At 45.4% G+C, this 22026-nt stretch overlaps 1 protein-coding gene across 3 annotated transcripts in view; it reads left to right on the forward strand.

Annotated features, from left to right (window-relative positions):
- Nucleotides 1-22026, forward strand: part of SERTAD2 (SERTA domain containing 2) — an 86168-nt gene that overhangs the window by 41449 nt on the left and 22693 nt on the right. Inside the window, exon 1 of one of the 3 annotated variants that reach the window (XM_075035559.1) lies at nt 21479-21814. The exons of 1 other annotated variant lie outside the window; for it this stretch is intronic. The gene's annotated coding sequence lies outside the window, so the exon portion shown is untranslated. Of the gene's footprint in view, nt 1-21478; nt 21830-22026 lie in introns of those variants that run through there. One more of the 3 variants, XM_075035557.1, reaches the window with a different exon arrangement.

The following is a 22026-nucleotide window of genomic DNA, read 5'->3' on the forward strand; positions in this document are numbered from 1 at the left end:
AAGCTTAAAACCCTGATCCTAACTACTTACGAAGTGTCAGCTGCTATAAGCAACCATCAGCTGCCTAAGCACAGCAGCATCTTTCCTTAGCCCTGAGCCTGGCTCGCAGGCTCTGCAAGCCAGGTTTTGCTCCCCGTTGGTCCCAGTGTCTCAGGCAGTGTGAAAGCAAAGTATAACATGTAGGAGACTGATTACCTGTGCTAGAGATGGCACAAGAGCAGGTAGGGCACAGCTGTGGGAGGCCGTCCAGCTCTCTCCATGCAAAGATCACTGGTGGTGGTGTGGTCATGGGACAGGACACACAGAATAGCCACCTCCTACTTGAAATGTTGAGGGAGAGATGGATGGGAGCAGGCAATAGCAGAATTGCATTTTAAGCTTCACAAACATTTTATGCATTGTTCAAATGTTTGTGGAGTGGTTTTTACTTTCAGACCCCTACAGAACTGCTGTGTTGGGGTCCTAATCATTTATTTTCCTACATGTGCTGGCAGATGGTCGGAAGAAGAGCCTGCTGAGCACGGTGCATGCTTGAGGGCAGTGATTTTGAGGCAAGTTGTTGAGATTATCTGATGTTTCACATTTTCTGTAATTTAGAGTGTGTGTGTGTGAAGGGAGTATTTAAAATTTGTAGACAATAGTTTGCTGGGTTGCAGGGAATGAAACCCCTAATGAATAGTCCATTGTTTACATCCATTTGAGGCTGTTTCTTTGCTGAATTAGTGCCATGAAACATAGCTTGCAAGTCTGTTGTTTTTAAGTCCCCTCTCCTTACCCATCCCCCTTCCCATTCCTTAGGGTTGCTAAATCCTGCTGTTATCTTCTCTACACAAGTTTCCAAACTTCCTTCTCTTCTCTTGATTTTCCTCTGCTTAAACCTCTTGTCCAAACTGTATCATCTTTTGCTTCTAGTTTAGCAAATTTTCACATCCTTGGTGTGTGTGTGTGTGTGTGTGTGTGAAAAGCCCCAAAACTGTTTCCTGCTGCCATAATCAGGTCTAGATCCCCCTCTTCCCTTTACCTTTCCTTCCCCACCTCCTTCCTTTGGAGCTCTTCCTGTGCCCATTTGCAGCTGTGTATATATATTATTATCTCACTGCCTGCAAGACCCCTGCCCAATTTCTAGCCCTTATTTCCCTCTCTATTCAGGTGCTTTCCTTTCCTCCCTTGCTCTGTCCGTACTGCTCAGTGCTTTGATCTCTGTGCCTTCTTCTGGTGGCCCCTACAATTTCAGGTATGGCTCAAGCATACTGTTAAGTGTACTGGCCCTGTGACTGCCCCTTTGCCTGTCAGGCAGAGCGTTCGCACAGTTTGTTCACAGTGTTCATGGAGGAGTGTGGTCAGGACATGATGACTGCCTTGCTAAATGGTTTTGTCCCTGTGTCTGGTGCTTTTTCTGCGATTTAAACTCCTAAAAGTGGAACCTGGTCTCTGCTTGTCTTAGGCAGTGTCTGCTGGGGGGGGAGGTAGCTGCCTTTTCCCCTTCTTTAAACAGATAACTGTGGCTGGTTGGCAGGGTTGTAAGCTTTTCTCTGTACTCGGTTTGTAGATAGCCCTTTTTTTTGCTAATTGCAGCTGAGTAGCTGTTTACCTGCATGACTTGCTGGAGCAATTGCTCAGACCGATGCATACCACACTCTGGGACTGTTTCTTCTCTCTCCAGCCCTGATTTATAGATAACTGGAGAAGGGAATTCTTGGCTGCCCTGTTTTGAAAACTATTACACTACAGAAAAACTCATTTAATGATCACAGCACCTGATACAAAACCAGCTCTATTCAGTTTTTTGGTTTTCCCCATCAAAAAAGGCTTTACTTTTTTTATTTAAATAATAATTTCCTTCAAATGATATTGTAAGGCATATAGGCACAAAGGCTTTCCTGCTTTTCCAGGAGTTCCTGGAAATTGGAACTGGGGAGATTTCTATAATCAATAGAGGGAATGGGGTATTTTGGAGAGGTTTTTTTTGTTTGTTGTATTATTTTTTTCTGGATAGGCAGTGTGTACATGCTACATAGTACAAACCAACCACAGAGCTGTAGGGGTTGTGTGTGCAGACTGAAGTGCCAGGACAGCTTGTCCACAGGGATCTGCAAAGACTTCCCTATGGCTGAAGGTATCAGTAGGTTGGGAGGGTTGGAAGGCCCCAAAGATTTCAAGAAAGTATGTACAGACCAACTGCGAGTCTCCTTTAATTAAAGGAGCACTATGTATTGTGCAAATCAACAGTTTTTGCTTCCCTTCTCTTCACAACCTCTGTGGGATGCCCTCTGGATTGTGACTTGAGGGCAAAATTTTGAAATACTGTTTGTATGTGTATGTGAAGACAGTGCTGGTGTCCTTTTGGGTCAGAGGAGCTGCTCTAAAATACGGCAAAACCATCAAGTGATGAGAAAACCAGCGATGCTTCCACCCATGCCAAAGAAAATCCTGCAGGAGGGAGAGTTAGCTGTGAAAATTTACCTTGTTGCTACGGAGCTCATTTGGTTGTGTACATCACGTGAGAGAGGAATGATTGAAGAAATACTCCACCTGGTAAATGAACAGAGAATACATTTGCCCCAGTTATAGGACAGCTTATACATGCATAAAACCTGTAACATACATGCATAAAACCTGAGACACCTGGTAGTGGTGCTGGGCAGGTACTGTCTATTAATGGTCAAGTAGGGACACATTGTTTTGAATGAATGGGCTTGTTGGAAGGCAGGGGAGGAGGGAATTGCCTATCTGTCTTTAAAGTATTCTTCCTTCTTGATGCCATGTGCTGTTAAGGAAACCAGATTTTGGGGACATTAGTTCCGTAAGCAGCAAAAGTTTCTACTTCCCACAGTGGGGATGCTTTCTCCTCCTTACTTCCGCTCCAGATTGATGGTGAGGTCCTAAGGCTGTGACGCTGTGCTTTCATTTTGGCCTCTTACTTCCCTCTGAAAACACAGAGCCAATACATAGGCTTTAGGATTCATTCCTGACTTTCTTACAATGATTCGCTCCTCCTCCCCCTTCTCTCACTAGACATTGCACATTCCTCCCAAACCAAACTTCTGTGGCCCAGAAATAGGTCACACACCACCACCTGGACAACAGGCATCGCTTGCGTCATCTGTTGGTGTGACGTCCAGCAAGACACAGAGCGTGCTGTCCAAGTGCTCGGTTAGCAGAACCAGCTTTCTCGGAGAGCGGAATGTGAGAACACCCCTCGTGATACCTGCCATATGGGCATTCAGAGATGATGGGGGAGAGAACTCTGTTTACAAAGGAAAAAAAAAAGGAAGAAAAAGGTATAGGCTAACTCCATCAGTGCACGGATTTTCTGCTGGCTGGTTTGGATGATTTATAATGGCATACAGAGCTTTGTCACCTTTATGCTGACTTGTTCCAATGCTGCCCAGAGGTCAGCCCATTGGCCTGTAAAAAATGAGTTGTTGATCTATGTTGCTTTTCTTAGTGGCCATGGTACTCGGGCTGTTGTCAGTCCTACTGCAGAGCTCAACTGGGGACTGGAGCGGGCCACCCAGGATATTCACTCAGCCTCTCAGCACTGATTATTTCATTTTAGGCATCCTTATAATGTTACCCTGTGCAGGGCATAAACAAATTTCCTTTTTACTTAGTGGGTAGAAGAGCAGCAATGCTAGCAGCTGGACTTGTAGCCTTTGCACAAGAATATGGCTTCTTGTCTACTTGGTTACTCTGGAAAGCTCGCAGGAGAGGAGCACGCTTTCAAGTTTTTTTTCAAATGGGGTTAGCATGGAGTAACAAGGCCTCTTGCTGCAGCAGATTAGCTGCAAAGGGAATGGATGCAATGCAATTAGCAGCAGAGACGGAGGTATCTGTGACGGTGCGAACATTTTCTTAGGACACATACATTGTGCTTCTCCTTCCTGAGAAGTGCTGAGAACAAATTGTCATAGCAATGCAAAACACATTCAGTCTGTTTTGGGTTGAGGCAAGAAATGAGGGCCCTATAGCCTGGAGAGACAGGTATGAGTGTGCGTGGGGAAAATGCACCTTAATTAGATGGGTTGACGGATCCTGTTTCTCCCGCTCCTTCTGCAGTTTCCAGTGTTCAGTCTAAGAAACACCTCCTGAATTCGCCCACCAGTGCCCTTATGGTAGGCCTGGCACACTCACCTAGAGTTCTCCATGCCATATGGCTGGATGTCACTGAGACCTGGCTTGTGACCTGTTTGGCTGGATGGACAACTTCACCCTGGGGGGGGAGCCCAGCACATCCCATGCCCTCCGCACACCATGTTCTTTAATGCTTCTTCCTGGCAGCTGGCTGGGTTTTGGTGTGGAGAGGATGGTATTCCTCCCCGCGGGGCCCGGCCAGGTGCTGTGGCTGTGCCTGCACCAGGGACTGCGTCCCTTCCTCTCATGCTGTGGAGCTTGTGGTGCTGCTGTTTTGAGCAGCGCTTCTCTGGAAGTTGCTTAATAGACACGCTAGGCTCTACTTTATCTTGACAATACACCCTTTTCTTGAGAGAAATGAGAAGTTTCAATTTCAGTCACTAGCCTGTTTTTCATTAACCTGTTTTAGTCAGCAAGTCATGGCTTTACTGTGCCACTCTCTCAAACTGCCGCTCATAAGCCTAATGAGATGGTGGAGCAAAACTCCTGTCCTCTGCAGAAAATGCAAAGAGAGTAGAGGCAGTTTTACCACAAATGTTAGAGGAGACTCGGTCAAATTAATGCTACACTAAATGTCAAATATTTTGAATTTACAGGGTACTTTAAGCCCCAAGTGGGGGGTGAGGGGGAGGAAGGTAGGAAGGGATTGGAGTGAAGTTAATAAACCTTTTAAAACTTTTGACTTAATCTTTTATTCAGTGTTTGTATAACTTAGTTATCTGCTAGTTAATACCAGTATTTTTGATACCTCTCCAGAGCCAATACACTGCAAACCTTCAGCCCTGTTGGGTATTTGTGCTACAGCATATTTAATAGCCATGACAACAATTCAACAATTGTATAGCAGCCTCCCCTCCCTGTCTGAGTGTTGCAGGCACCAGAGTGTCTCCATTGGAAAGCCCCTAAACATACAGTTTCAGCCAAAACTGGTTTAACGATAGTCTACTGAGAGCTTGACAGGCTTTAAAAAAAAAAATAAAAAAATTAAAGAAGGCACTTTTTCCCCTTCTCCCGCCCACCCCCAGTTTTTTCTTAACTTCTTCACTTCTTTTGAAAAAGCTGCTGCTGTAAAATACAAGGCGAATTAAAAAAATAAATTGCTTTAAATTGCTTAACAGGCTTGATGAGACAAAGACTGGTGTGTTGGATTGGCTGCAGGGAACTCTGCGGCTGCTTTTGTATGATTTCAGAGGTGAATTTAGATGGCTGGAAGATAGATGGGTGCCAGATGCAGTTTGACACAGATTCCGGCAGCTGCTCCTGCGCGAGGTTTCATTAGCGGCGAGTTAGCCAGCAGCAGAGCTCCGGTGAGGCCCCAAATGCTGAAATGACAGCAAGAACAGTGAAACAATACAATATTCGCTAAGTGATTTTAATCTAGGAGATTAAATGACACCCAGTCAGTTTCCTGACTTAGAAACCAACACGGTAGAAAGCTGTTCATGGCACTCACTTTACTCAGGCCTTTGTCACATATGTTTATGTTGTGAATGCTTCCCTGACCCCCCCACCCTGAAGTGGGAAGAGAAGAGTTGATTTTATGTCACAGTCATATTTTTCCATCCTAACTGTATAATGTGTTTTTAACTGCAACAGGAAATATTGGCCTCGCTCTGACAAATGCTTACTTTGGACTGAAGTGCTCGTGTGCTCCTGCTAAGCACAGGCATAACTGTTTGAAAGATTAGGGCCGTGGTCTGTAAAGCAAATGGCTTCCTTTTTAATGGATGGGCAAGTCCCAAAATCAGGAAGTCATTGGTATTTACGGGCTTGGGGAATTGGGTTTGGTTTTAAGTAAATGAGTGTACTACGATGGATGACTTGATAGAAATGGCAGTGGAGCTGCTGTTCTCTAGGCAGCGGAAGTTTTATTTGTGGAGGGATACTAAAGGTTGGGATTTCGTGAAGGGTGGGAAAATGTAATCAAACTTATTTGCAATACAAGCCAGGCTGACTGTGGTTAAAGATTCTTCTGGGGGGGGCTTCATGGGCTGTGTTTTAGGAACCCTCTCTGTGGCACACTTACTATGTGGTTACTTGGGCTTTGTATAAACTTTGTGTATTTCTGATTGCTTTAACAAGTGAATCCCTGACTAGAAGCTGTTTTTGCTCTGTTAGCTGGGGGAAAGTATATAGGGAAACAAACAAAATCTCTTTTCTTCCATACATGCCACCTGAATATTGCCATTACATATTTAACTGCTGATGTCAAATTACTCTGTTCCCTTTGAGTCATTTACTATCCTCACAGCAAGCAAACAAACCAGCTTCCCCCCCCCCCCCAATTAATATGCAAGTTGGATGTGTATGGGTTGGCTTTTGATCTCAACCATTGTTTGTTTGTGAATATTACAATTCTGTGTCTAGATGCCTTTGGTAAGTACCCCATGCATGCCTTCAATTAAGCTTTCTATATCCAGAAAGTATGCCTTAATTTATCAGGTTAAAGATATCTCTGTTACATCAGTTTGCTCACAGTGTGTTGTGACCTAATCAACTAGGGGTGTAAGCCATTTCATGAGGAGTAATTACTCAACAACAAAAAATGTCTCTCTTCCTAATAGCCTTGAGTGAGTTGGCTAATTGGAATCCATTTTGGTAGTGGCAGGTCAGCAATCAGGAGGTGACTTTCCTGGTTGGGTTCTAGGTGGGAGGGAGAAGCTGGCAGAAGCTGAAACAGCTACAGTCTTCCCAAGGCCGCTGCGAGAGCATTGCTGCCATTCAGGAGCTTCGCTGCTGTTTGTATTGGTGCCCCATGTGCTGAGAATGTGGTGCCCTAGCATTCTCCTTTACTGATGATGCTGTGATGTGGTTTGGTCAAAACCCTTTCCTGGATGTTTTTGAGGGAAAGAATTTGTGAGTGGTTGGAAATCCAGATCTGCTCTCAAGACTTGCAAAAGAGCTCTGGTTTTCTTACTATTACCCGGGGTAGGGGGTTGCAGTGATGACGTTATCATGTGACAAATCTTCTTCATTGCCTGGTTAGGCCTTGGTCAGGAGATGATGTGAAGTTTAGGGATGTTGGGTCATTATGTCTCTACTCAGAATAACTTATGACAGTGACAGAGCAATTTTTGTTTTCAGTGCTTCATCACTCAGGAGCATGGGCTGCCAGTCCTGCTAGAGGTGCCATGCTGAGGCATCTTTTAGATGAGCCCACTGGTTGCTGTCCTGTTTTTCTACTTCACCAAGAGAGAGATCATTGAGGTCCGTTCTGATTTTTTTTTTTTTTTTTTTTATTCCCCCCCTCCCCCCGGCTTCAAACCTTGCTGAGAGGGAGGCAGAGAGGAAAATCCTCATGAATTAACATTATTTCCCTGGTGGGCTTTGCTGCCATTTTATCTAATTACGCCTGCTGTTTTCCAGATCGCATTGTAAGCATTTGCATGAAGGGGCTTTCACTTACCTCCTCAAGTAAATTAAATAACAGCCCTTAGGCTGGGCTGACAGCATAATGCGTTTTCATGTGGGAGATCAACAGCTCCCATACCTTGAGATGGGAAACGCTGAAATGACAGGGAAGGTCTGCACTTTTGTCTTGAATTAGGGCAACTATACTGAGTTAGGGCTACTTTGAAAATGCCTGCTGCTGACTCTTGTGGTGTGCAGGGATCAGCAGGAAGAGAGGGACACACAGGAATCTGCAGCAAGGGCCGCGGAGAACAGACTGTGGTTTTCGGCTCACAAGGATCCACAGGCTACGTGCAAGATGTGCAGGAAAGCCAGGGAAAGCAAGCCTGTTGTCAGCAGGTTTAAATACATAGCCCTATTGGAAAGCGTGAAGGGATCTGCAAACCAGGAAAGATTGGAAGCCACAGACATAAAGCAAATGAGAGGTGCAGGCCCTGCCCTGAGGATGTTTACAATGTGACTTCGTGGATGAGGAAGGCTGGACTTGTGTTGAGTGCTCTGGAAATCAAAACACATGCCCTTGACTTTCATTTCCACAATAAACCATCCTGTAGTTTCCCTGTGCTTCATTTCTTCAATTTGCAAAATGAGGCAGTAGCCTGTCTGCTGAAATGACAGTCCGCTGCTTTCTTTGCCTGATCCGTTACTCCCAACAAGTACCCACCCCAGGAACTATCCTTCTCCAAATGTTTCAGAGCTCCTAGAGCCCTTCATGACACCAGCTTCATGGGGTGATCCAGTTCCTTCCCAGTCATGTGTGGTATACATCAGAAATGCACATGAACCCTTCCCGGGCTGTAGTTACTCCTCCATTTCTTTGATAGAGTTGAGAGCTTCTGAGGAAGAGAAGGGATTGGGAACAAATGACCATGAGGGAATACATTTCTTCAGTTCCTGATCAGCCCAGGCTTCTCCGGGCAGAAAAGAGGATGGTGGTGGGAAGGCAGAGAGAGGAACTCCACCTCCTCCAACCATTAGGTTTGGACAAGCCTGGGATGGCCCAAAACTCTGGTGTCCTCTTGGGCTCTGCCTTTGCAGAATGGTTAAGTGTGCCCAAACTGAGGACATTAAGTGGGTTGGTGAGCTGCATGGCCAAACTGAGTGAGCGTTTAGTGAGTGAGGAAGAGGAGGAGATGGGCCCCTACAGCAAGTAGGGAATTTAATCTCTGCTCTGGCTTGCTCATGTTGCTCATGAATGGGGGTCAGCAACAGGAGAGGTTGCTTAGCTGGGGGTGTATCTTATGTGGTGGGGAGCCTTGCATACGTGTTTCATGTAAAGGAAGAAAGGCTGTATGTGTGCTCTTAGTTCGCTGTAGATCTGTGGTGACAGCGACCCTCTCAGTATTACATCTGTGATGTTGAAGTATCTTCTAGCTTTTGGTGCTAATCCTTCTTTCCCTGTGTCATCAGTTAGGGATTAAGGAAATCATGCAGATCACTAAGATCTGCTTGAAGGAGTCTGCAGTGACTCACTTTTGTCTGGGGACATTTGCTGAAGAAATGCAGTTGACTTGTTTTTCTTCTGAAAAATCAAGATTTCTGTTCCATCAAAACATAGTTCCAGGTTGAAGGTGGGGGAGAGCTAGAAACATTAGTGTGATGGGGGTGTAAACACCTTTTAACTTACATGTTAAAGCATCTTGGCTCTTCCAAGTAACTAGAGAACTACTTTGTAATGCATTTCTGTGTCTGAGATGAATTTTGAATGCCAGCGACATAATAAGATTTATCAAATAAAAAGTCTGTCTTTCACTTTGTTCAAGCTTGGCCTCATGCCTCAAATACACGGAGTTTAGCTCAGAAGCAGCTTGTAATTTGTATCACAAAACCACCGTGTGTAATTCATGATGGATGGTAGCCACTGGATACGAGAGGTTTGCAGTTGGGATGTGCTAACGGCTTTCACTGACATTTGTGCTTGGTCAAAGTCACTGCAACAGGACAGAAGACAAGTGAACGGTCACTACAAGGGTACTGTGGGAGAGACTGAGGAGGTGTTTGCCTTTATAAATCAGGGATTCAGATTTAATATCAATCATTTTTTAGCATGAACATGCATGATATTCACGATGCAAGACACATTGCTGCTTTTAATATGTTAGAGGAGATGATTCAGGATTGATACAGCTGCTTCAGTGATCGGGTAGTATACGTCCCATTGTTATTATTATTCACTCCCTGTAGATCTTAGAAAGCTTTCTAACAATTCACGATATCTCTCAAGCTCTCATCCCCTTCTCTCTCTTTTAAAAAAAAAATAATTTAATTTTATTATTATTATTCAGACTCCTGCTGTACACATCCCCCAAGCAGGTGGGAGGGTGAGTTGGTGGGAGATGACTTGGCTTTGTTGGAACTTCACTTAATGCAGGGTGGGGGCAGAGAAAATGAAGCTAAATTACGCAGATCCTGAAGGCACAGCAAGCGTGCTACATCACTTGTGAGCATGACTAGAACTGAAAATGAATCACAGCCTTGTTAGACATTGTATGTGTCAGTGCATGTGGGCAGAAATATCATTCAGTGAGAGAGCGAAAAAGACAGAGAGACTACATCTTTTAAAGTGTGCTGGTCCCACTGAAATTGTTGTAGTATTTAACCTAATGGGTGAGAGCTGGGAAATGGTGGGACAGCTACTCTAGGATCCTTTGCTACGTTGATTTTTCTCCCTTTCTGAAAGTTCAAGAGGAGTGTGGACCTCTCAGCAGTGACATCTATTTTCCAAACCAGAAAAGGCTATAATTGCAAATTCAGGTTTGAACCCACTTTCGAGGACTTTATAATACAACCACCAAGATTTATTCTGGGCTAGATCTGAGCGCAGAGTTACTTCAGCCTGCATGTTCATTTTGCATTAGGAAGCAAATTTGATTTGCTCTTCCTACAAACTTTTGATGGTGCACGTGCACATGAACACAAAGGTACACATGGATGCATGCTGAGCTAGTGCACATATTCCAACTACAAAAATCTAGTCTGGATCTGTAACCTTGATTCTTGCAGCTTTATAATTCAAACAGGTCTTACTTCTAAAATGGAAATTGGTTTTACAGTTAGGTTGTAATGTGACAGAGCCACATCAGGTGATTTGATGGAGAGATGCTGGAATCAGCTGACCACTAAAATCTGCTATATACATGTTTGTACTCAGAAGATAATTGCCACAAATGATAGCAGTGTTCCTAAAGAAGCTCTCCCACCTCCTGCAGAGACCTATCCATGGCAGCTAGCAAGCAGCAGCCATCTGAAAATCCCCCCCCCCCCCCCCCCGGAACACCAAACCCACACTTTTTCAAAGCCAGATGGAGTCAACTAGTGTATTCTTTCAGGGATTTTGGTTATGTATTTTTTTATGTTGTGCTCCATCCTGCAATCTGCTTTTTTTTTTTTCCCACTAGCCCTAAACCTCTTACTTCTCCAGCAAAGCAAAGGGACCTGTTTGTGTATTGATCAGATTGCCAGGTTCTTCTCTCTTCTCATCTGATACTACCAGTTTTGTATGGAGATAGTCTCCTCCTGTTTCTTATAAACTAAGGTGTGTCTGCTGCATCCTTATAGAGATGAGAGAATCTGGCCTGAGTATGCAATATGCATGTTTTAGAGTTGTACTTGTCCACTGAGGGGGCAATCTTACCTCTCCAAGAGGGATTGCAGATAAAGTTTCTTTGAGGGTGAAAAGGGGAATTTATCCACTTTCTTGAAACCTGGGATCATCTTTGCTCAGCATAAGCTGGAACTAGGGTAGGACTGAGGTATGTTCCCAAATGACACCTAATAGAAGAGCTTGGTTGTTGACAGCACCATACTAAAAATGAAAACTTTAAGGAACTAAAAAAAAAGGAAAACAAAACAAAAACCCAACAAAACCAACAGATTGTTAATGCTGTTTTTCCTGAAAGCTCCGTTACAAGAATATAGAACTGTCTGTGTAGCTGATGTGAGCACTGTAGGCTAGGCAGGCTCCTGTTAAAGTGGCTTCAGATGCTGTTTCACAGCCTAAAGTTTAACCAGAACAAATTCTTGTGTTGTGTTTAATCCCCCCCCCCGTTTATATTCCCTTGGTTTCTCATCCATCAAGTCCTGGTATGGCTAAGTTTCTCATTAATTGGAGTTGTATGTTCTGTTCCTGGTTGGTCTGTGCTGCTTTTCTTCCCAGCCTGCTTTCCACTATCTTCTAAAGGCTTTTATCCTACCTGCCCTTCTGCCTGAGTCCATACTAGATAGGATTTCCTCCTAGAGCATGTCAAAGCACCTTGTCTTCAGCAGAACAAGGTGCATCTTCTTGTACTCTCCTGGCTGAAGAGGCTGAACACATTCAGGTCCAATCAGCTTTGCTAACAACTCAGCTCTCTCCCATAGCCAGGCACTATTGCTGTTTTCCTATTGAGAGGATGAACCACAGGCTGGGAGGAGGAAGAGAATTGAGGAGTGGGGTCAGCAGGGATGCTGTAGTCCTATCCGCCTAACCTGTGCAGCAAAGGCAGGAGTAGCCCGTCAACCCAGGTGGGTTAATCTGAACTGTCAAAACACCAGATATCCTGGGGTTGTGGTTGAAAATATTTCCTCTGCAAAGCACAGCCAGTGCTTCCCGTGTGTGGCACTTGTCTGACGGCCACGTTAGATTCCAACGCCAGGCTCTTCTGCTGAATTTGGGAAGACTGTGTGCAGAAGAGGACAGGTGGTCTTTGCTGCTAATCTTTGCAGGCACCGGCCCATGATGTCTTGTGTAATTTAAAAGCTGATGATTGTAGACACTAGCCTGAGTTTTTAAAAAGTGGCTAAAGATGTGTGGTTTCTCCTTTATCCCCCTCCCCACAGACCAGGTGCTTTGTACTTTCTGAACATGAAGTGGTTTCTGAATGTTAAGAAGGATGTAAACTGTTCACAGCTGAGGACACAATGGTGCACCTCCCCCTGCCAAAAAAAAAAAGAAAAGGAAAAAAAAAAAAGAGAGAAAACCCCACCATCAGTAACTTTTGAAAATCCTGGTCATCATGTGATGTTCCTAGAATGTCCTTACTTATTAAATGAAATGGGAATAGCTTGTGATTTTTCAACTCTTAAATGCAACTGTTTTGGGCAAAAGGCAAGGAAGGGATCCGTACTTGCAACAAGAAAAAAAGTTTTAATTACTTAGAGCAAGAACATGTTATGAAAAGTAAAGATTTTAGACTTAATGTGCATGGAACAAAAGGCCGTTGTAAGCTATGTACAAGAGTTGCTGAGAGTTTGTATTCTGCCCTTTTTTTTCTGTGGGAGTTATTTCCTGTTGTTGACTAGAGTTCTTTATTTAGAACCACCTAGCTACTGAATGACGGCTTGCTCGCAAGAAGAAAAAAGTGTGATTAAAACTTGCTAGGGCTTATTTCAAGATCTCCCCGCTTCCATTTATTTAAGGGGAATCTTTGCTAAATGAAAGAAAAAAGTTCAAAACAACAAATGCATTTCCTTCTCATGATTTCGCCCACATCAGCCATGACAGCTAGCAAAAATATGTTGGGAGTCTGAGGTCTTTCACCTGAACATCTCATGGAAGACAATGTTTCTCTAACAGAGGTGGTTTGTTTTAGGTTGTTCTGGGTTTAAAACTGAAATAAACCCATAGAATGCCAGGCCTCCCTTGTTGCTGGTAAGAGTAACACATACTGGTGTTCTTGGGGGGCAGCTCTTTCTACGAACCCCATAACTAGAGTAGGAGTGGGCACTTGCACTTTCCCAGCTGCTCAGATGAGAAAGAGTTTCCTTTGAAGAGCACTGCCAGCAAAAAGAGGTTTCTGTCTTTTGACCTGCACATAGGAATAGTATTTGGGTATGTGTGTGGAGTCAAATTATCAGTACTTTGACATCTGCTTAACTTCTTCTTTTGCTCTTATGGCAGGGGCTGAACATCCAGTTAAGAGTAAAGGAAAGTTAGCAGAAGAGCAGGTTGGGAAAAAAAAAAAAAAAAGATTTAACCTGAAGGTTAACACTACTGGACTATAGGTTTAGGTAAGCAAGCAAAGTAACTGGGGTTTATGATGACTTTTTTGCTTAGCAGGAGTCACACTAGGAATGTCCCCTGGGTGTGGATGATTAGCAAATGCGTTGGGGCATGAGGTATAGCAATGAACAATCATCCCTCCTTGACTTGGCTGGCCCCTGGCTGTGACCCTCTTGCAGAAGGTGCCTATTTCTGCCCAGCTATTGCAAATAGGCTGGTGCCTTTCTGTGAAGTATCTGACTGGTGGTTGCTCTTGTGGGCAGGCTGTGGAGAGTTATGGCTCAAGACAGCCATTCACATCTTTCCTTCTGTTAATAAAACTGATAGAAGCTGGTTCATAAAGCTGAACCTTTGTAGGAAAGTGTATCTCTGAGAAAGCAAGAGGGGTTTGGAAGCCTTCTGCCCATCCCTTTATGCTGGGAAAGTCTGTGGTTGGGAGAAGAAGCAGGGAGAGCCTCAGTAATATTCTTCGTGGTATTTTCTTCTCCTGCTGCTGTCCAGAGGTCAAACCAGAGAACGCCCTGGACTCAGTAGCAATGCCATCGATGAGGATGCAGCTCTCCCTCCATGTTTCTTGGGTCTACTCCTTTCCCTTGGCTTGTTCCCCTCTGTACTCCCATCATGTCTCTGCTTTGCCCCCCCCCCCCCCCCCAAGGCTAAAATTTTTAAAAAAGGGAGAATTATTACTGTTTGAGAGCACTGCTTATGGCTGTCTCAGCCACTGCTGGCTTTAGGGACCAGTATGCCACATGCAGCATCAGCTTCCCTAGCTCTGTGCCATCCTGCCCAGAACATATCTCCCCCCAGCCGCACCCCACCCTCCCACCCCGCAAATTCTGACACATGCTGTGTGAGATGAGGGTGACCAGACAGGAGAGCTGCCTCTCCTCTCTTCCAGACCCCCTGCCACATTTCAAGGACATTAGCACCCCAAAGCCACCGTGGGAGGAACAAAGAGAGTTTAAGAGGTGTGAAAGGAAGGGAAAGATGGACTGTGATGTGATGATAAATGGTGCATTTTCAGCTTTTTTCTTTGTCCTGGTGGTAGATCCTAAATACTGGGTGGGTTTGCAGTGATTTAGTGTTTCATCTTTGCTTGGGAATACTAATTAGGTGTAAACCTCTTTTAGCCTTTGGTTAATGGTCATTATCAATGAACACCTTCCTTTAAAGTGAGAGAGCATAAAAAAGGTTAGAGGAGAACCTAAATTAATTTGTGCAGTTCCCTTTTTCTTCAAAAAGCTAAAATACATTTCTGACTGTTACAGGGGTGGTTTTAGGTAGAGTTAAGAAATACATACTTCACCCACAGTCTGTTTACCTGCATATACAGTACGAGCTTTTGCTGAGTCTTAGCTGTGCTAGAATGTAGAGAGGCAAAATGAATCATTACCACAGGCATAGTCAGTAAAAGCATCTGACGTACTCAATCACTCCCCTTTTTTTCAATTTTCTTTTATTTTTAATCTCTTCTTTGCACATAATCTAAGAAATCACACATTTTATGAAGGGTTAAAATGGAAAGACTTGTGCATTCACTGCATTGACTCAATGAGTTCAATTCTATATGATCTTCATTTATTTGTAGTGGAACAGAATGGCAGTGGGAGTTTATGCTACATTTGATGTTCTTGTGCTAGGTTTTTTGCCAGCTCCTTTTTTTTTCCCCTCTTCTAAATTTGGCCCTGCAGATTAAACTTCTGTTTTATTGGGGTTTGTGGTTGTTTTGTTGTTGTTGTTGTTGTTGTTTTGTTTTTTTTTTATAAAGAAGTGGTGTAGGTCACTCACTGTTTACTTAAAATTAGACCCTCAGAAACCTCTGTCTGAAAGGAGTATGGATAAACATAGTCTATAAAGAATTTTGCACCTGGGACAGTCAGAGGAAGGATTTATCATTGCAAATTTGAATTACCTTGAAAATGCCTCTATTTTAATTGGTAAGCATTCCTTGAATCTAGTGGCTCTAAGAAGCTGCAGAAACTAGTTTTAAACAAAATGCCCAAGCCCCCAAAACACTGTAGGAGTCTTAATATGCTCTGCAGGTTGTATTCCAGGCAGCAGAAGCAGCTAGAGGTGGGTGCATTCATTTGGATGTCAATGTATTAACTCATGTTTTCATGTAAATAAGGATTTGAAATAGTTTGTTGTTGGGTTTTTTTCCCCCCCCAGTAATGCATCTGAGCCTGAACACATTAAACTCCAGTGACATGGGTTTAAGTCCTATATAACCTATTGCAATGCTATATAAAACCCTACATCAACACCGTAGCCACGACACCAAAACCAAAGTTTTGCCCTCTCAGCTTCTAACACATTGCTACTGGTGTACAGTGCTTTCATGTGACAAATCTGACCAGGAACATCCACTTCTAGAAGTCTCTAGTCACCCAACTGGTGGCCCTATTTGGTCTATTGAGCCTTTGGCGTATCAGCAGGGTTGAGCAGTGCTAAACATATTCCAACTTGCCTATGCAGCCAGGCCTCTTCCAGGTTTCAAGAGCACTTAAGAAGAGTGCGGTGGGGGGTGGGGGGGAAATCTGCGCTCCAGAAATATATGGCTCCACACAGAGGTCTGTTGGAGTAGCTTTGCTTCAGAAAAGGGGCTGTAATATGTGTAGCGCATGCGGTAAGCCAAATTGGTAGAGCTGCTCTCCCCTGGTGAACCAGGAGCAGGCAGTCCATCAGCATAAAAGAGATGGTGACGACCTTTGTATTGAAGTGTGTGTGTGGCTCACATGTTTGACAGCTCCATGTTGTTAAGATTTTCAGGCTCATGTTGGGTTTGTGCTCAAGACTAGTGGGTGGCCGAAGTCTTCTGGCTTGATTGCAGTGACATCTGTTTACACCAGTGGTTAATTAGGCCTGAAGACTGGCCATGTCTCTATTTTTTCCCCACCATTTCTGTGGTTTTTCTTTATTAAAAGTATTCCCTCCTTGGTTGTAAAACAGAGCCTTTGGTTTTATCTGCAGATTTTTTTTTTCTCTTAATCCACTGGCCCCAGTATGAGGTGTGTATCAGGACATCAGCCTAGCCTCTCTTCAAAAAAGTAACAGAGTGTTCCAGAAAAGAATGAGTTGTGCTTTTGATAGAGACTGCAGAGTGAGCACTGAAAGGGAAAGAAAAGCAGCCTAAAATTGTTTAAAACTCAGCTCAATGCAAAGTACAATCCACTGTGTCTTGAGAAACCACAGTGGAAAGGGGAGACTGTTTTAGGAGCCTATGTACCGTACAGACGGCATCAGTGTGAACTGTCTGGCCTGGCTCAAAAATGAAGCACACCTTGCAGATGATACAGCCTGTATGGGATTTCAGAAAGAACACGGATTTTTATGAAAAGGCAAAAAGATGTGAGAAGATATATGGCAATGGTAGGCAGCCCAAACAGAGGACAGAGTGTTTCAGCTGGAGCAAGGATGATGCACACCAGCAGTCTCCAGAGGACTGGGAGTGCACAGGGAATTACAGAGGGAGGGAGTCATCTCCATGCATGAGGAATGCAGCAAAACCTCCTCTGACTAAGCCAGCTAATGCACACTGTTTCTTTTTTTTTTCTTTCCTGATAATCCTGTTCCATAATATTTCCTTAATAATTTAATATGTGAAGAGTAGCCCTTTTGAAAAGCATCTAAATCACAAAATCTTACTTTCAGATGAAACCTTGCCACCCTTGTCCTTGACACACACTGGGGATTTTTACTGGGTATGATTATTTGAGACCTATCTTGGAGTTAAGGGATTTTTTCCTTGATTACTTAATGAATTTACCATGTGGCACAACCCTTGGTACTGCCAAGCAACAGCTTTCTATTAGTAGACTGTATGGGCCCAATCCTGCATTACTGCCAAAAGCAGTATTTGGGAACAGACGTTGGCATCGAAATCTGTAGGAAGGCTTAGAATAACTATACAAAAGGGGTTAGTTGCACTCAGAATATTGATTCATGAGCTCTGTGGTTTTTTGCATCTCTGTTCATTTTACCCAAGTAAGATCAACTGCCCAACTGGACATATAATATATGATACTGCATTAGAACTAAGGCTGCATTTGGTCATACTCATTAATTAAACTGATTTCTCCTGTAGTTTTTTTTTTCCTAGAGAACTAACGGAGAATGATAATTAAGCATATTATGCATTCTAGGGAATGGTGTTTCTCCTACTGCCACAAAAACATTAAAGGAGAAAAACACGAACTAAAGCAGAAAATGAGGGGGAAAAAAGGAGCTAAAATTGGAGCAAGAAGGGGGGGCATTCCTTCCTTCAGTTTTAACTGATTCCTCTGTGCCTTGGGACATGTGGGGCAGCCTTGTTACAGTGGAAGAGTAGCACCAGCAAAAAAAAAGAAAAAAAGCAATTGAAATCTCAAGGAAAGCAGCCCAGCTTACAGGTGCAGCTCCCTCCCTGCTAATGTACAAGGGCAGACTGCAGTAATGCAGCACCCACCCCTTTTTTTTTTTCTTTTGAGGGGCTTGCTTTTATTTGTGGCTGAGCCCTGCATGAGAAGGGCCCCACTTCAGAAGGTCAGTATTGACCCCTGAGCTGGCCTGAACGGAGATGGTACGAGGTCTTAGCAGTGTTTAATCACGCCTTTGCTTGTAGCGTGCTTGCTTCTTACCCATGAGACCTGCATTGCTCGGTGGGGAGTGCTGCTCTAGTGGAACGAGTATCCTTGGCTGTAGGCAGGCCCTTTGTTTAGCTTTTCCCAAGTTATCCATGCTGACGGGGTCTTTATTTGCAAAAAGTTGTCTGCTTTGGGGGCAGTATTAGGTATTTACCTGCCAGTTCCTGCATGCACTGAAGCAAATACATCCAGAGAGAAAATGAAGATGTGTTGTACAATTACGTGATGAAATCTCACAGTATTAACGTGTACTGAAATTAGAAAGAAAAAGGCCAAGGATGCAATTCGAAACATAGGAAGCAGTTCACTGCCTCTTTTTTTGAAAAACGTGAGGGATGCTGGTGTTCCAGTACACCAAATGTTGCTGCTCTTTCCTAATTAGCACACGCATTGATAGGCAGAGATTACCTGGCAGTCTGTAGTATTTCTAATGAATTGCCCTATGTAGATCCAGTGTCTGTTTCCCCCCTCCCAATCTTTCCAATCTTTGATTTCTGTTTGTTCATTTATTTATCTTTAACACCAGCAGGGTTTTTGAATGATCTACAGGGGATCTGGCCTCAATCAGGCAAGCTTTGACTGTCCTTGCTCAAAGACAAGGCTGCGCTTAGACTATGCCTGTGGCCCACGTCCGATCAGTACCACTGTAGAAAAATGCAGTTCGGTTCCTTCTCTTCTAGCGTGTCATCTTCATGTGTGCGCAGTTTGAGGGTATGTGTCAAGGCTACGACTGCACAGTCACATCTGTGCTACTGCTTCTCAGGAAGCCCTTGCATGCACTGTTCCAAAATGGGATGCGTTTTGGGTGGCACCTCCTGGCAGACATGCAGACTTTTCCCCCTGCTCCTGCAGCCTCTGGAAGCCTTTGCTGACACACTTCCTTGTACAGTGTTTTGTGGCTCAGTTGCAGGCTGTTTCTCTGCACTTGCTAACATGTTTGGGCAAACTGTGTTTGGGCCTTGCAGACACCTTCTGGTCAGATTGCTCTGGAGCTGCAGAAGAGAGTTTCTTGGCCAGAAGGGTCTCGTTAAATTGGGCGCAAGGCAATGTGAGGAGCCGTTGGTAGTAGGATTATTTGCCTTGTGTAGCCTAACCTTGTCCCACCATGATGGAGCCTCTGCTGTGCGCAAAGCGTAGGAAGGAGCTCTACTCATATTGATTTGTATTGTGACCTATGCTCAGTTGAGAGCGCTTCTGAGTGTGGATGCAGCTTGTACTAGTTGTGTTTGGAGGAACAATCTGAGTTACAGCGTGACTATAAACTCCTGCCAAGAAAGGCCCAGGGGAGTTACAGTAGGAAACAGAAGGGGCGGTGAGTTTTCTCTTTTGCTAGTGTAAAATTGGAGCAACCTAACAAAGTCAGAAGCATTTAAAACTCGGACGATACAGCCTGAGATGTTTTACTGCTGAGTATAACATGGCAACACTGGGGCTGAGGATATCAGACTGGAGCCCAGCTGCTTATTTAGTAAATGTTTGTGGTTATGCCTATAGTGCTGGTGATAGCGTGCACACACCCAGGCATAGGGACTGTAAACCTGCTGTGGACTTTGAGCTCCGGAAGGCAGGCACTGCTCGGCTGGGTGCATCCACAGCACAATTATGCAAAGCCAAATCCTGCTGTGTTACAAATCCGGTGTAAAGGAGGGCAGAATGTGGCCCTGAAATTCAGTGGACCTGGCATGGAAAAAAAACCCCGGTCAAAAATGTACAAGTATTAAAAATGTTCTGGCTGGCTTTTGAGTAGGCTGAAGCCCACTGAACAGGTACCACTCCACTCAGGCCCTAAAGAAAATGAATCTTTTCCTTTTATTTAGTGATTTTTATTATGACTCTTGTAATTTTAAGAAGAGACAAGTTTTCCCAAGTAGAAGGACCAAATTTCAGCGCTTTGCTGCTGGAAAGCATCCAGCCAGGGGAAATTCTAGTTTTAGTTTTTGCCAGCTCCTAAGCAATTCGCAAGTCGCTTGTGAAAATTCAGTAAAGGGTTCGTGAATGGCTTTGCAGTCTGGTTCAGAGCTACCTCTGTACCACAGACAGAGGATGAGAGAGTTTGGATCTCCTCAAAGGAATAGCTGATAGCACAGGTGGAAAGGGAAAGGTGTGCCGAGGCCTTCAGAACTGGCGAATTCAAACAGCAGTTTTTAGGTCTGATGCCCTTTCCTCCCATTTTAGTGACTTCAGCAGAGTATTATCTGAAATACCAGTCTTGGTGTTTACACCTCAATTAGGTGGGGTCTTTTCAATTATAATTTTAAGAATCCATAAAATCATCGCTTAATGTCCTTCTGTTTTGGTAGATTCACCATTTTAACTGTTGGGTTTTTTTCTTTGTGGATTTTTGACAGATAAAATTTCTAGGTTAAAGAAATCTTCCCTCTAACAGTATCCTTCTCTTTCTTTTCAGTTTTCTAGCTGAAAATAGAAGTTTATTTCTAACAAGACCATCAGCTTGATTGATCACGAATCATTACAGACCATTTTGAGCATAATACCTAAACGAGTTGTGATATTAATGACTAATAATCGCCTTTATGTTAGGTCTTAAAGCTTTATTGTCCCGAAGTACAACCGGTTTAGTGGAACATGAAAGGCCGGAATGATCGGAGTTGCCACTGGGGCTGCAGCCAAAACTGTAAGGTGTTTGAATCGCCTTCTACAGCGCTGGCTGGATTACAGCCCCTTTCGAAACACAGTCATTGAGGTAACTTAAAATAATCGTCGTCTTTCCAGATAGCGCCTGGTGCCGAGCTCTCCCCCCTTTCCCCCAAGTCTTCGTGCGCTCGAACATCTCCGTTTGGCCTCATTTTTGTGCTTCGGTGGTATCTGCACAGCCCAAATTAGCAGCGAGGATCCCACGGAGGGGGGCCGCTGCCTCCCTCGGCTCCCAGGTGAGCTCCCGGGGCGGGGGGCGGCCGGCAGCGCTCCGGGTTTTCCCCAGCCCCCCCCCCGCGCCCCGCTCTGCTTGGCCTGGCAGGGGGCTGACCGGGGGGGTGGGGGCGGGACGACCAGGGGGCCAGCCCCGCGGGGGAGCAGGGCTGGCCGGGGGCAGCCGAGCCCCGTCCCCCGGCTGGGTCCTCGCCGCTGGATAGCAGGGATACTTCTCATATTTGCGGTCGGGGCGCGTTGGCACCCGCTTTGTCCCGGCCCGCGGCTCGGCGCGGGGCCCGGCGCTCCCCGGGGAAGCCCCGGCGGCGGCGGCCGCGCTGCGGGGGTCGCGCCGCCCGCCCGGGGCAGAGGCACGCGTGGGCAGCGCGGGGAGCCGCGCCGGCGGCCGCGGAGCGGGGGGAGGAGGAGGAGCGGGGGGCGGGGGGAAGGGAGGAAGGCCGGGGCCGAGGCGGAGCTTTGACGCGGGCCGGAGGGCGAGGAGCTCGCCGGAGCCGCCCCTGTCGTCAGTGCTGGCGGCAAGTGCTGGGAGCCGGGACTGGTGCCGCCTCCCTCTCCTCCTCCTCCATTGTATAATGCTGCGTGATCGCAGCCGCCGGGGCAGAGCGGAGGCTTAAATCCTCACGCCGCCTGCGCCTGCCTCCTCCTCCTCTTCCTCCTCCTTCTCCTCCTCCGCATCCCACCCGGCCCCTCCCCGGAGCGGCGCGGCGAGGGAGCGACATATGGAGCTGCTCTAGGGCGAGAGTTTGCGACCTCCCCCCCTCCATGCGTTAGTTCTCAGGTGGAACTGCATGTGGTGAGTGGGGCTGGGGGGCTGCGGGGCAGCGGCGTCCGTCTCGGGGGGAGCGGGGGGACCTCGACCCGCCCCCCCGGCTTTACGAGTCATCGGGGCTTGTTTTATTTCTACCTTTAAATTTGTCCCCGGGCAGAGGCGCTCGGGGCGGGTGTCCTCCTTCTCTCCTCCGGGGGGTGATCGTGCTGAGATGAGCAGAG

This window comes from Buteo buteo, chromosome 9, assembly GCF_964188355.1.
Source record: "Buteo buteo chromosome 9, bButBut1.hap1.1, whole genome shotgun sequence".
Lineage (NCBI taxonomy): Eukaryota > Metazoa > Chordata > Aves > Accipitriformes > Accipitridae > Buteo > Buteo buteo.